The sequence below is a fragment of the Thamnophis elegans genome, chromosome 10, assembly GCF_009769535.1.
Source record: "Thamnophis elegans isolate rThaEle1 chromosome 10, rThaEle1.pri, whole genome shotgun sequence".
Taxonomy (NCBI): domain Eukaryota; kingdom Metazoa; phylum Chordata; class Lepidosauria; order Squamata; family Colubridae; genus Thamnophis; species Thamnophis elegans.
This window is the reverse complement of record NC_045550.1, coordinates 62,227,678-62,241,935: the sequence shown is the minus strand read 5'-3', so window position 1 is coordinate 62,241,935 and position 14,258 is coordinate 62,227,678.

Here is a 14,258-nt window from a genome sequence, read left to right as displayed (position 1 = left end):
ACCGGTTCCAGCTCCCTCCCCCTGCCCATCCAGACATCATCAATATGAAGAGCGAGAGGAGGAATTCTAGGAGTTGAAGTCCACAAGTCTTAAAGCTGTCAAGTTTGAACACCCCTGAGGTATTTTTTCTAAAGGGTTAGGGGTGCGAGGGTCTTGTAACTTGACAGCTTTAAGACTTGCACACTTCAATGCCAGAGTTCCTGAGCCAACATTTGGTTGCTAAGCAAGAGCGTTGTTAAGTGAGTTTCACCTCATTTTACAAGTTGGCCATGCCCACCCAATCACATGGCTGGCAAGCCACGCCCCACCAGTCACATGGCCGGCAAGCCACTCCCACAAAGCAGACCATACCTACAAAGAGATAAAATTTTTTGAAACCACCACTGAATTGTACGCTATAATTGTATGATAGCAGTGTTGCAAGAGGGAGAATAGTCAATCTATTCTCCAAAGTACCTGAGGGCAGGAGAAGAATCAATGGATGGAAACTATTGAAGAAGAGAAGCAAATTAAACTCAGAAGGAATTTCCTGACTGTGAGAACAATTAACTGGTGGAACAGCTTGCCTTCAGAAGTTGTGGATGCTCCACCACTGGAGACTTTTAAGAAGAGATTAGACGGCTATTTGTCTAAAATATTATAGTTGGATTAGAAGACCCACCCAAGGTCCCTCCAACTCTGTCATTCTATACTCTTCTGTTGTTCTACTCTTGGTGGAAATCATGTCCATGATTTGCATTGTCTACACACTGAAGTAGAATCCATAGCAGTGGTGGGTTCCGGATCCCGTTGCAACCGGTATGGTGCACCACCTGCACGTGTGCAGCACGCACATGCGTACTTACCGCTCATAATGCTCCGCGACACTCCTGCTGTTCGGCGGAGCAATAGCAATAGCAGTTAGGCTTATATACCGCTTCATAGGGCTTTCAGCCCTCTCTAAGCGGTTTACAGAGTCAGCATATTGCCCCCCCCAGTCTGGATCCTCATTTCACCCACCTCGGAAGGATGAAAGGCTGAGTCAACCTTGAGCCGGTGAGATTTGAACCGCCGACTGCAGCTAACAGTCAGCTGAAGTGCTGCAGTACTGCACTCTAACCACTGCACCACCTCGGTTCTTATACTGCTATCATGAGTCACCCCAGGCCTTCTTTTCTCTAGACCAGCTATAGTAGAGAAACATATGAAGAACAGTTCTTGCAACCATTCTTCGTATGTTTTAGTCTCCAGGTCTTTAATCATCTTGGTTGCTCTTCTCTGCACTTTTTCCAAAGTCTCCACATCTTTTTTGTAACATGGTGGTTGAAACTGGATGCTGTATTCCAGGTGTCAGAAACTAAGGTTTTTATAAAGCAGTAATGACAGACCATAGTCTAGAGTTGTCCACAGGGTCAACAAATACTCTACACTAGCTTTTTATGTGTTTCAGCCATAACTATTGGATACCCCTGACATTCTTGTTACCAGCAGAGAGTAGTTGCAACCATTTAAATGTGCAGCAGCTGCCAAAAAAGCCAACACAGTTCTAGGCTGCATCAACAGAGGGATAGAATCAAGATCACGTGAAGTGTTAATACCACTTTATAAGGCCTTGGTAAGGCCACACTTGGAATCCTGCATCCAGTTTTGGTCCCCACGAAGTAGAAAGATGTTGAGACTTTAGAAAGAGTGCAGTGAAAAGCAACAAAGATGATATGGGGACTGGAGGCTAAAACATATGAAGAATAGTTACAGGAACTGGGTATGTCTAGTCTAATGAAAAGAAGGCCATGTGTGAAACCCTACACCACCAAGAAGTGGGGTAGGTTTCCTGCCTGAGCAGGGGGTTGGACTAGAAGACCTCCAGGGTCCCTGCCAACTCTGTTAGTCTATTCTGTTCTGTTCTATTCTAAAAGTTTGGAAAACAAAATGACTACTACTAGTTGGAAAATGACAGTTCCATCCAGACAGATTATGGGTAGAGGAGGATTTTTAAAGTGCCAGCTCAGCATTGAATAGTAAAAGAACAGACCCTCTTTTGAGCTTAACCATCTGACTCCCACGAAGGGTTAAAAGGTCCACCAGCAATAAAATATTCATCATGACAGTTTTATGAAGAAGGGTTGAGGGGACTTCCCAGGGGAGATCTTCTGGTGCTCCAGAACCTCAACCTTCGGGATGGATCCCCTACCTCTCACTTCCTTCCTCATTAGGTGGGTTGTCAGGATAAAAGAAAGCAATGGGTCAGAAGGTCCCATCTCAAGTAATTAGACAGTTTGGCCTCTTTTATCTAAGTGTACCTTGTTAAAGTATATCAGTATCAGCCAGGTTAATTGGAACTTTAATACATAATTGATGTTAATTTATGGCCCTTTTTGTTCCAGATGCTTAGGCATCAGGTGCTCAAGTCAGGATACAGTTTTCTTGTTATTAATTATATACCAAAAAAGTAATATCTCCTGGAGATGAGGCCAGAATTATCCACAACTTCTAAGAGTCAGCATGTCTGAGAGAGATTGGCACCTCCATTGTTGCTCTTCGAAATCTTGTGTGTTTTCGCTTTTAGGGCCGTTCATTGATATTCATCACAAGAAGTCTCCCACCCAAATATGTGTGTTGAATGTGTTCGGCACAGAAACCTCGCTGTGTGTCCTTTCTGTCCCTTAAATGCAAAAGAGGAGGACGAAATTGTATGTGGAACTGAATTCCAAGAAAGAAACAGATTCTAAAGTTACATATACTTACATGTACCAAGGAAACTCTTGCTATAAAAGTACACAAATATTATTTTCAAAGAAGGCAACCCCTGACAATGAAGGAAACTCCCCCAACTTATCGCATTTATAAGAAATGCAAACAACTTTTCATTTTCACTTCAGTCATTTCATTCCCTTTTTCACTCCCGCTAAAAATCTCATTTTCACTGTCTGCATATTTTAGCCATACTTAATTTTTAAAACAGGTATTTTGGTTTTTTTTAAAAAAAAACCTCAGATTTTTCACCCACTTCAGCAGCCTTTCAAGCAATTACTTGAACATCTTTCTTATGCCATATTATATTTACATATTATACAAAGCTTCTTAACCACGATCAGAAGAAAAAGTGCTGCAAAAGTAACATGTTCCCCTGAAAATAAGACAGGTTCTTATTTTCTTTTGACATACATACACCCCAAAATAAGCCCTTGGCCTTATTTTCAGGGAGGTCTTATTATTTCTGAGGTGCAGGAGGTGGTGAGTGTGGTCACCTCATGGCTGCTGCTGGTGTTGCAATATTTTCAGGGAGGGCTTATTTTTTGGGTGGGCTTATTTTAGCACATGTGCTCAAAAGCCGATTGGGCTTGGGCGTATTATCTGGGGAGGTCTTATTTTGGGGGAAACAGGGTACAAAACTAACTGAGTAGCAGACTCACCCAAGAAATGAAACCACCATAAACAAGCCAAAAATAAGGTGACAATTTTCCAAGTTTAGCATGTGGTGGGGAGGTGGCTATTCACTTTTAAGAATGAGAGGATGCAATTCCCACACTGTAGAAACCAAAATAAAAGAGGAATTTGGGAGATAGGCAGACGTTTTTGTGATATCATTTGAAGCTAACCAAGAAAACACAAGCGAGTAACATTTTGAAAGAAAGATGCATCCCCCCCCCTTTTTTAGTCCATTACTTAAACATACCAAAATGTGACCTAAACAACCATCACCTATACGATTTATTCGGAAAAATATTCTGTATTGGTCAGTGGTGGGATATGATCGGTACGCCCCAGTATGGGCATACTGGTGCCTGCTGGGAGCACCAGGTACCATTCCTGTACTGTGCTCCGGAGGGGCCACACACCCGCCCTCCCTCCTTACCTATATTTGTGTGCCTGTGTGAGAGCCGACAGCCTTCCATCCTTCCGAGGTGGGTAATATGCTGACTCTGTAAACCGCTTAGAGAGGGCTGAAAGCCCTATGAAGCAGTATATAAGTAACTGCTATTGCTATCCAGTATTTGAGGGCTGCCACAAAAAGAGGTAGTCAACATATTTTCCAAAGTACCAGAAGGGAGGAAGGACAAGAAACAATGAATGGAAAGTAATCAAGGAGAGAAGCAACCTGGAATTAAGGAAAAAAACTTCCTATCAGTGAGGACAATTAACCAGTGGAACAACTTTCCTTCAGAAGTTGTGGGTGCTTCTTCACTAGAGGCCATGATATAGCAGGAGAAATCCTATATCATTTTAGACAAGTGTCTATCTGGTCTCTTCTTAAAAGCCTCTAACATTGGTGCACCCACAACTTCTGAAGGCAAGCTGTTTTACTGGTAGATTGTTCTTTTTTTATTTAAATGTGTTTTTATTTTTCCATTTCATTTTCATACAGTCACATATATACTGTGCATAACCGGGGCCATATAACATTAAACAATAAACACAGCCATTCCTCTTGTCGACAATACCCCCAAAATAGAAACCCAATGTACCTCTTCGACCCTCCATACACCCTTCTTTCGCCCCCCTCCAACTTCCTTCTTCTTCCCTCCATCATTCCCCTCTACCCTACTTCCCCTCTCCCTCTACCACTCCTCTCTCCCGATACACTCCCTCCCTTCCTCCTCCCCCCTCCCTCCAGTCCTCTCTCCCACTGTAGATTGTTCTTAATATCAGGAAATTTCTCCTTAGTCCTAGCTAGGTTGCTGCTCTCTTTGTTCAGTTCCTGTCCGTGTTCATTATACGTTTAGCTTCCAGCCTTCTAATCATCTTTGCTGTTCTTCTCTGAACTCTCTCAAGAGTTTCAATATCCTTTTTAACAGATTTAACAGATATTAACATAGTTGGAAGGGACCTTGTAGGTCATCTAGTCCAACTCCCCTGCTCAAGCAAGAGACCCTACACCATTTCTGACAACTGGCAGTCCAATCTCTTCTTAAAAGTCTCAAGTGATGAAGCCCCACAACTTCCGAGGGCAACCTGTTCCATTGGTTGATCACTGTCACAAAGTTCCTTCTTATTTCTAGGTTGAATCTCTCCTTGGTCAGTTTCTATCCATTATTCCTTGTCTAGCCTTGGGTACTTTGAAAAATAGCTTGACCCCCTCCTCTCTGTGGCAGCCCCTCAAATATTGGAAGATCATGTCTCCCCTGGTTCTTCTCTTCACTAAACTAGCCATGCCCAGTTCCTGTAACCGTTCTTCATATGTTTTAGTCTCCAGTCCCCTCATTATCCTATATTGCGGGGAGAAAATTTGGATGCAGTATTCCAGATGTGGTCTTACTAAACTTATGACTGATCTCCCCAAAACTACTTGCTACCCAATTTTGAAGTTCTGATGCCCATCCTGTGATGGTCATGTGACTATGATTTTCAGTGGGGTTTTTTTGGGAGGGGGGGGGTTTCTAGCAAAAAGTGCTCATTGGAGAAAACAGGTTTGTTTAATAATGTTAGATTAATGATCATAGCGTTTCACTTAACCACCACTGCAAAAGAGCGTGCAAAATTTGGGCGTGGTGATGTGGTGACGTGTTTAATGATCACGACTTATGACCGTAATTACAGTCATTAAATCGAGGACTCTCTGCACTAGATTAATCATATTGAAACATGTTGAGTGCATTTAGCCAATGCAGTTGAATCATTTTGCAGCTATTTGCTAGTTTGGGAAGAAGGAAATACTGATAAAATTAATGGGGGGGAAAGGACACAAGGCCCTCAAAGTGAACTACAGCATGCCCACATTTTTCTATAAAATTCTAGCTTATGTCTGTCTCCTTATCAAAGCTCTACTTACATGTCCATGTAGTAGAGTATTTGTCTCTTTTTTAAAAATAACCCTGGCTCTGACATCTTCAAAGTAATGGTATTTTTAACTACTTATAGTGAAGGGTTGAAGAAAGATAAGCACCTCCTTTGACACCCAGTTTCCTGTTATTTTTGCAGGATGGAAAGCTTCCAAGATCAATGTCCTATTGTCAATGCACTTTCTGTCTTAACCGGAATAACTTTATAAATAATCTTGCCCATCCAAGAAGTCCTTCTCTCTTTAGAAACAGCAGGGGATTTGGTGAGAAAGAGGATTACGGATAACACAGAGTTTCATTCTTACAATGGTGGCCACAAGTCCTGTCAATGTTTCAAATTTTATATAATTTTTTCCCCCCCAGTTGTGCACAGGAAAAGTTCAGAGTAAAAACAATCAGGCTGGGCAGAACTGGGCAGGCAGGAAGAAGGATTTTTGGCTTCCAGAAAGAAGGATTTATTTATTTTACTTTTTAAACTTTAAAATTGAAACTACGTCGGGCTTAGTTTGTCTCCTTACAGAACCAGCTGATTTGTTGTCACTCGTGCCCTTGTGACCTCTAGACTGGACTACTGCAATGTGCTCTACATGGGGCAGCCCTTGAAGAGCATTCGGAGACTTGTCCAGAATGCAGCCGCGCGAGCGATCGTGGGTGCACCTCGGTTCACCCACATAACACCTATCCTCCGCGAGCTGCACTGGCTGCCTATTGGTCTCCGGATACGCTTCAAGGCACTAGTCGTCACTTATAAAGCCCTTCATGGTATTGGACCTGGGTACTTGAGAGACCGCCTGCTGCCAATCACCTCCACTAGACCGATTAGATCCCACAGATTAGGCCTCCTCCGAATTCCATCCGCCGGCCAGTGCCGACTGGCGACCACCCGGAGGAGGGCCTTCTCTGTGGCTGCTCCGACCCTCTGGAACAAACTCCCCGTGGAGATTCGAACCTTCACCACCCTCCAGGCCTTCCGCAAAGCCCTTAAAACCTGGCTGTTCCGACAGGCCTGGGGCTAAAGAGCTGTTGCCCCCGTCTCGAATGGTATGACTGTTGTGTGTTTTTAAATTATGTATTGTTATGTTTTGTCTTTTATTTTCTGTCTGTACCCCACTTCCCTGATTTGAATTGTGAGCCGCCCTGAGTCCCCTTCGGGGGAAAAGGGCGGCATATAAATAAAATAAAATAAAATAAAATCAATCAATGTTGTTGGGTGTTCAGTTGCTAACTTGTGCGTGAGTCTTTGCGACCTCATGGATCACACCAAAGCCCCCTGTCCTCCACTGTCTCCCAAAGTTTGCCAAAATTCATGTTCATTGCATCAATGACACTTGATACAATGAACATCTTTTTTTTTTTTTTACTACCGGTTCTCTGGGCATGGCTTGGTGGATGTGGTGTGGCTTGGTGGGCATGGATTGATGGGCGTGACAGGGGAAGGATACTGTAAAAATCTCCATTTCCACCTCATTCCTGGGGGAAGGATATTGTAAAATCCTCATTCCCTCTCCATCCTACCCCACCCCACTAACCTGCTTTCCAGCTCCATTCTCCTGTGCAGGGCATCAAAAGAAGATCCAGCTGATCATTTGGGGCTCCAATCAGCTAGGACTCGGGAGGTAGCGAATAGATGGGGAGTAGGGCCGGTCAGATGTGGTATTTGCCGGTTCTCCGAACTATTCAAAATTTCCACTACCGGTTCACCAGAACCAGTCAGAACTGGCTGAATATCACCTTGTATCTAACTAGCTAATTGTCTGCTGTCCCCTTCTTCTTTTGCCTTCAATCTTTCCCAACATCAGGGGCTTTTCCAATGAGTCAATCAGAATAGAGCTGAACAAGACCAGCCCCAGCTCAAGCAGGAGATCCTACATCATTTTGGACAGGTGACTGTCCAGTCCAGTGGTGGGATTCAAATAATTTACCAACCAGTTCTCTGCCCTAATGACCAGCTGGTAGGTGGGGCTCGGTGATCATGTGATCATGTGGGTGTGGCCAAGTCAATGTCACTCAGGTCTATGGACGCTTCGCCTTAGTTGTTACAATGTAATAAGGGTTAACCGGACAGGCAGTTTCTGTAAGCAGGGCAATAAAGATGAGGCTAGAAACAACACCAGAATGTTTCCTTCCTGCCTTCCTTACAGGATTAGCCCTGTAAAGTGGGGAAAAAACAAAAGATTTCTTCCAACAACTGGTTCTCCGAACTGCTTAGAAAGTTCACAACCGGTTCTCCTGAATAGGTACGAACTGGCTGAATCCCACCACTGGTCCAGTTTCTTCTTAAAAACCTCCAGTGATGAACAACCCACAACTTCTGAAGGCAAGTTCTGTTCCACTTGTTAATCGTCCTCACTGTTAGGAAGTTTCTCCTCAATTCCAGGTGGCTTCTTCCCTTGATTAGTTTCCATCCATTGTTTCTTGCCCTGCCCTCTGGTGCTTTGGAAAATAAATTGACTACCCTCCTCTTTGTGGTAGCCCCTCAAATACTGGAATATTGCTGTCATGTCCCCCCCCTCCTAGTCCTTCTTTTCTCTAGATGAAACAAACCCAAATCTGGCAACACTTCTTCATATTTTTTAATCTTTGGGCCTTTAATCATCCTAGTTGCTCTTCTTTGCATTTTCCCTAAAATCTCACCATCTTTTTTGTAACGTGGTGACCCAAACTGGATGCAGTATTCCAAGTGTTGGTCTTACTAAGGCTTTATGAAACGGTACTGATACAAATGAGAAGTCCGGTCTTCTTGTTTTGGTGGCCAAAGAATCATAGCACATTTGCACATACATGACCACAGAGGGCATTTTTCTACTATTGTGAGACACTGCAGGGCCGAGCAACTTTTTGATAGATGACCGAGGACCCATGGGGGAGGACCACCAATCTTCTCATGTCGGAGGAAACATTTGGAGACGGTTTTGTAATGGTGACAGGTTTCATTGGTGCGATAAACCTAAAGTTGACTCATTTTTTAAATCTTGTATGTGTTCCTCCAAGGGATGTGGTGACTCAGTGGCTAAGATGCTGAGCTTGTCGATCAGAAAGGTCGGCAGTTCGGCAGTTCGAATCCCTAGAGCTGCATATAGCATTTACAAGAAGTGCAAACGACTTTGTCAGCTCACTCAGTCATTTCATTCCCTTTTTCACTCCCACTAGAAATCTCATTTACTCTGCCTGCATATTTTAGCCATACTTAATTTTTAAAACAAGTATTTTGATTTTTTTAAAGACCCTAAGATTTTTCACCTCACTTCAGCGACCCTTCAAGAAATTACTTGAACATCTTTCTTATGCCGTATTTAGTGGCTCAGCGGCTAAGATGCTGAGCTTGTCGATCAGAAAGGTCGGCAGTTCAGCAGTTTGAATCCCTAGTGCCGCATAATGGAGTGAGCTCCCGTTACTTGTCCCAGCTTCTGCCAGCGTAGCAGTTTGAAAGGATCGACTAGCACATATGTGTGAGGGGAACCTTTACCTTATATGTTCCTCCTGGTTTGTTACACCAAACTGGCAACCTGATTTCTGGCACCCCAAAGAAAATATTTGTGAACAGTTGCCTATTATTCACAACTGCCCCACTGATGGAAAATCACATTTGGTGGTGGTGGTGGGCACTGTGCTAAATTTTCATGTTTTGTCTAATATTATGTTGCTAGCACAGGAGTAGGGCAATCCAGTTAACCTCAATTCCTTCCCCTCGTTCCTTAGACACACATTTCCTTTTCTAAGGCTGAAGTCAAAACCTCTTATCAGGTTCACCAAATATATAGTTATTTTTTTTTCATGGGGTTTAAGCACAGTCAAGATATTTAAAATCCTTTTCTTCACATGGCACAATTTATTCTTTCTTTCATGTCTCACAACATTTCCTATTTGCGGAAGGCCGAATTGTGTCTTTCCCCGTACGGAACTGTATACAAAGGATAATACTGTTCTGTTTTGTCTGTTGACAAGATCTTCAAATCCTCCAGCCCCATGGACACATAATCAAAATTTTAAGGAGAATGTTTCCATCTGTTTTGTGTGTGTGTGTGTGTGTGTGTGTGTGTGTGTGTGTGTGTTGCAAGGATTTAGCTAAGACGTGACGCCATGGAAACTAGCCCTAAGGTGATGTTCTTGTTCCATCTAAACATTATCCTCTGACTTTCAATTTTGCCGGGGAATGAATAAATATGTGTGTACATGTGAGAAACTGTTCTTTTAGCAATTCATTTTAGCTTTTAGGATCAGCTCTCTGCTACAGAAGACTGTATCAAAGGCCACATTTATGACAAAATAGATTCCTCAGCAGGATCTCTTTCTGAGGTCCATGTACAAGATCTCGACTTACGGCCACAACTGAGCCCAACCTTTCTCTTGCTAAGTGAGGCATTTGTCAAGTGAGCTTTGCCCCGTTTTACAACTTTTCTCGCCACAGTTGGAAAGTGAATGACTTATCTTTGGCCAACAACAAAGCCAAGAAGGTGGCTTTATTCTGGCAGTTTAAAGTTTAACCCAGATAGAATTTAGACTTAGAAGAATAACTTTATTGTCACTTTGAATGTACACTAATCGGCAAACATTAAAATGAAATTTTGTCGCATACGGATATGGAAGAAGAATACATAAATTGTATGTCAGGGAATTGTGCAGCTCGTGTCCAAATGAAGTTGTAGACGCCGTTGTGAACTTGTAGTTTTATATAAATAAATATATTTTACAACAATACATTCAGCAAACTAGACAGTCAGGGAAAACAGGAGCATCCTGAGGTAAATCACAGAGCACGCAGGGCGCACAGAAGAAAAAGGCGGGAAAAAAGGGAAACTCCCCCTCCACACCCACAGCAACCAATCACAGTGGAGATTGCCTCACGCAGGAGCCAGGACTCTAACCCATTAGCCACAACTGTGTGTTCTGGCTCACTGCACAACACCACTGCTCCGGCTACTAAATTTAAATATCTTATTTGTAAACCAGGTTGCACTCTGAGGTTCTTTTAGCTTGGTGGTTTTCTTGCAGATCTTTCATTAGACAACTAGGTAACATCAACACTCAGGTTGGGTAATGAAATGTCCAAGAAAACAACCAAGCTCAGAGAGCTTCAAGGACTCCAAAAGAAAGTGAGTCAGTTTGCATGGGGATTGCCTGGAACAACGTTGCCTCACGCAGGAGCCAGCATTCTTCAACCCATTAACCACAATTGTGTGTTCTGGCTCACTGCACAACCCCACTGCTCCAGCTATTAAATTCAAATATCTTAACATTGTACATGGATGATTACAGATGCTCAGTCGCTCTTTCTCACACACAGCAGTGGTGGGTTTCAAATTTTTTTAGAACCTCTTCTGTAGGTGTGGCCTGCTTTGTGGGAGTGGCTTGCCAGCCATGTGACTGGGTGGGTGTGGCCAACTTGTAAAATGTGGTGAAACTCACTTAACAACGCTCTTGCTTAGCAACCAAAATGTTGTCTCTTCTATAGAAGAGGTTCCACAAATCTACAGTGCCGTTTAGAACCGGTTCCAGCTCCTTCCCCCCGCCCATCCGGACATCATCAAGATGAAGAGTGAGAGGAGGAATTCTGGGAGTTGAAGTCCACAAGTCTTAAAGCTGTCAAATTTGAACACCCCTGGGTTTTTTTTTCTAAAGGGTTAGGGGTTCAAGGGTCTTGTAACTTGACAGCTTTAAGACTTATGTGCTTCAATGCCAGAGTTCCTGAGCCAACATGACTGGAGGAGGAATTCTGGGAATTGAAGTCCACAAGTCTTAAAGCTGTCAAGTTTGAACACCCCTGGGGGTTTTCTTTTCTAAAGGGTTAGGGGTGCAAGGGTCTTGTAACTTGACAGCTTTAAGACTTGCATGCTTCAAATGCCAGAGTTTCTGAGACAACATTTTGGTTGCTAAGCAAGAGCGTTGTTAATTGAGTTTCACCACATTTTAGAAGTTGGCCATGCCCACCCAGTTACATGACTGCCAAGCCACTCCCACTCAGTCACATGGCTGGCAAACCACTCCCACAAAGCAGGCCACACCTACAGAAGAGATTCTAAAAAGTTTTGAAACCCACCACTGAAGCATCCGCTATGGTAACATCATCAAAATTCAGATGCTTGGCAACCGACTCATATTTATGATGGTTGCAGTGTCCTTGAGTCATGTGACTCATGTTTTGTGACCTTCTGACAATCAAAGTCAATGGGGAAGTCAGATTCATTTAACAACTATGTTACTAACAACTGCAGAGATTCACTTAACAACTGTAGCAAGAAAGGTCATAAAATGGGGCAAAACTCACTTAACCAATGTCTCACTTAGCAACAGAAATTTTGGGGTCAACTGTGGTTGTATGTCGAGGACTACCTGTATTCTTTCTATCTTTCTTCTTTTATTTGCACCCAATTTTTGCACGTGTAAATCATGACATGGAAAACCACTGCCTATATGTTTCAAATTTTTGTAGGTAGAGAAATTGCAACATCTGATTATTTTTTCAAAGGTCTTCTTTGCTAGTCACACCAAGTGATAGTCTTTATCATAGTTCTTGATATAGGAAAAGAATTAATAGTTTATACAGGAATGAACAAATCAAGGTACAGCTCTTCCAAAATTACACATGTACATTCATAAGTCATTCCCATCGCTTTTCTAAATTATTCAGTAATTTTTTCATTGCTGCCTCGCCTGGGAAACATGGTTTATATTATTGGTATTGTTAGATCGGGTAAAGGAAAGGCTTAGGCAGCAACAGCTCTTTATTAACAGAAGTCAACTATGTACAATCCAGCCTGTCAGCAGCCCTTTTATAGGGAGCTGTCAGAGCCTTCGACCAATTAGGTTGAATCTCTGTTTCCGCCAGAACAGAGGACCTTGGTGTAAACCATTGTAACTGACTCTGGTATCTAACAGATATGGATGGTGTCTTTATAAAGATCATATCCTTCTAGCATTTCTTAGCACAAATAGAAAACACAAAATTCATTATCTTCTTCTTCTGTGTTACATTTTCTTCTAAACAGAGCACTTTCAACTTGCTACTTTTATTAAGTAGCTTGTTCCTACTTTTATCTTTTCTGCATGTATTCATTTAGTTTGCATATATTTTAAAAAAATACCACCAAGAGGAAATGTAAAAGAAAAAAAAATAGAATGTTTTTAACAACATGTATACATTTTGATAAATATTCAAAATAGCACTGGATCATTGCTTCCTATTAAAGTTTATTTTATCAATTGGAGTTTTCAATTATTAAAATCATGTCTATATTTAATAAGTAGTTAAAATGGCCAGTATAATATGAATCGTAACTCAGAATGAGTTGAGCTTATTTCTCTAATATCAAATTCTTTTATTTAATGAAACAAACAAAAGCTAATATATTAAAGCCTTATATTAAGTGAAATTCAAATTTAGGATGTAGTACAAGTCTGCTTGCAAAATTATATTCCACAAATGGTTTCCAAGTCGCATGAAATTTTGTTATCAGGCTGGTTTTCATAATATATTTAAAATAAATAAAATAATGAAAAATAAAAGTAAAAATATAAAAATATTTATTTTTCCCATTGATCCATGCTCTCACAGCTTAAATGAACCACCTTTGATTTCCAATAGAAAGCATAAAGTGTCCTCACAACTATTATATATACCTTATTTTTTTATTTCTAAGTACCAATCAACTTATATTATGTCCATTTGGTGCTCCAAATGACAGAGTTATAAAAACATAATGAAGGATAGGCACAGCATTGAAGAAGGTGTGAAACTAATATCTCCTTTTCCCCCTGAACTTTCTATTTTGCCAGTGACCCATAAAGAGAAGAGCCAGGCATCAGTTTATCAATTATACAGACACTGCTGACAGACAAATACCTTAGATAGAGTGATAGAAACTGCTAACTAAAAATTCCAGCCATTTTCAGTTGTTATAAAAATGGACATACAAGCTCTGAGTAAAATGAATCATATCTGCAGTTATCTTCATCTCTAGGGAGATTGCTATCAATTTATTGAAGAGCTTGATGTTGTTCTGGATCCCTCTGTCCATCTTTATTGAAATATTGACAATAAAGTTGCTAAAATTACAAAGAGATGACATGTTTTTCCAGAGCAGGTAGAAATAGATACCCTTTCTTAATATTAATTAGAATGAGATCAGGGCAGGCTTTTTCCAATGCTTGGATCTTTTATGCTTCTGTGACAGAATGTTCTCGGTGCAAAACTATCATATCACAAAGAAGCTTTGCAATATTATAATTTAAGAAAGTAAAAAGTGGAGGGGGAAAATAGTAGAGACCCCCAATTTTCAAAAACGTAGTGGTTTAAGGTTTGTTGAACTGACAGATATAAAAAAAAGGGAGATGAAATACATCTTGGGTGACTGAGTTGGGGTATTGGAGATAACAATTTAAGATGATTTTTCAAATATAGCAGTCTCTTGCAGACTGTGGCAAAGCTGTTGGGATAAAAAAAACCTCCCAGAATCCTTAGCTTTTATGCTGGTTGGGAACTCAGTTGGTTGTGGAGATCAT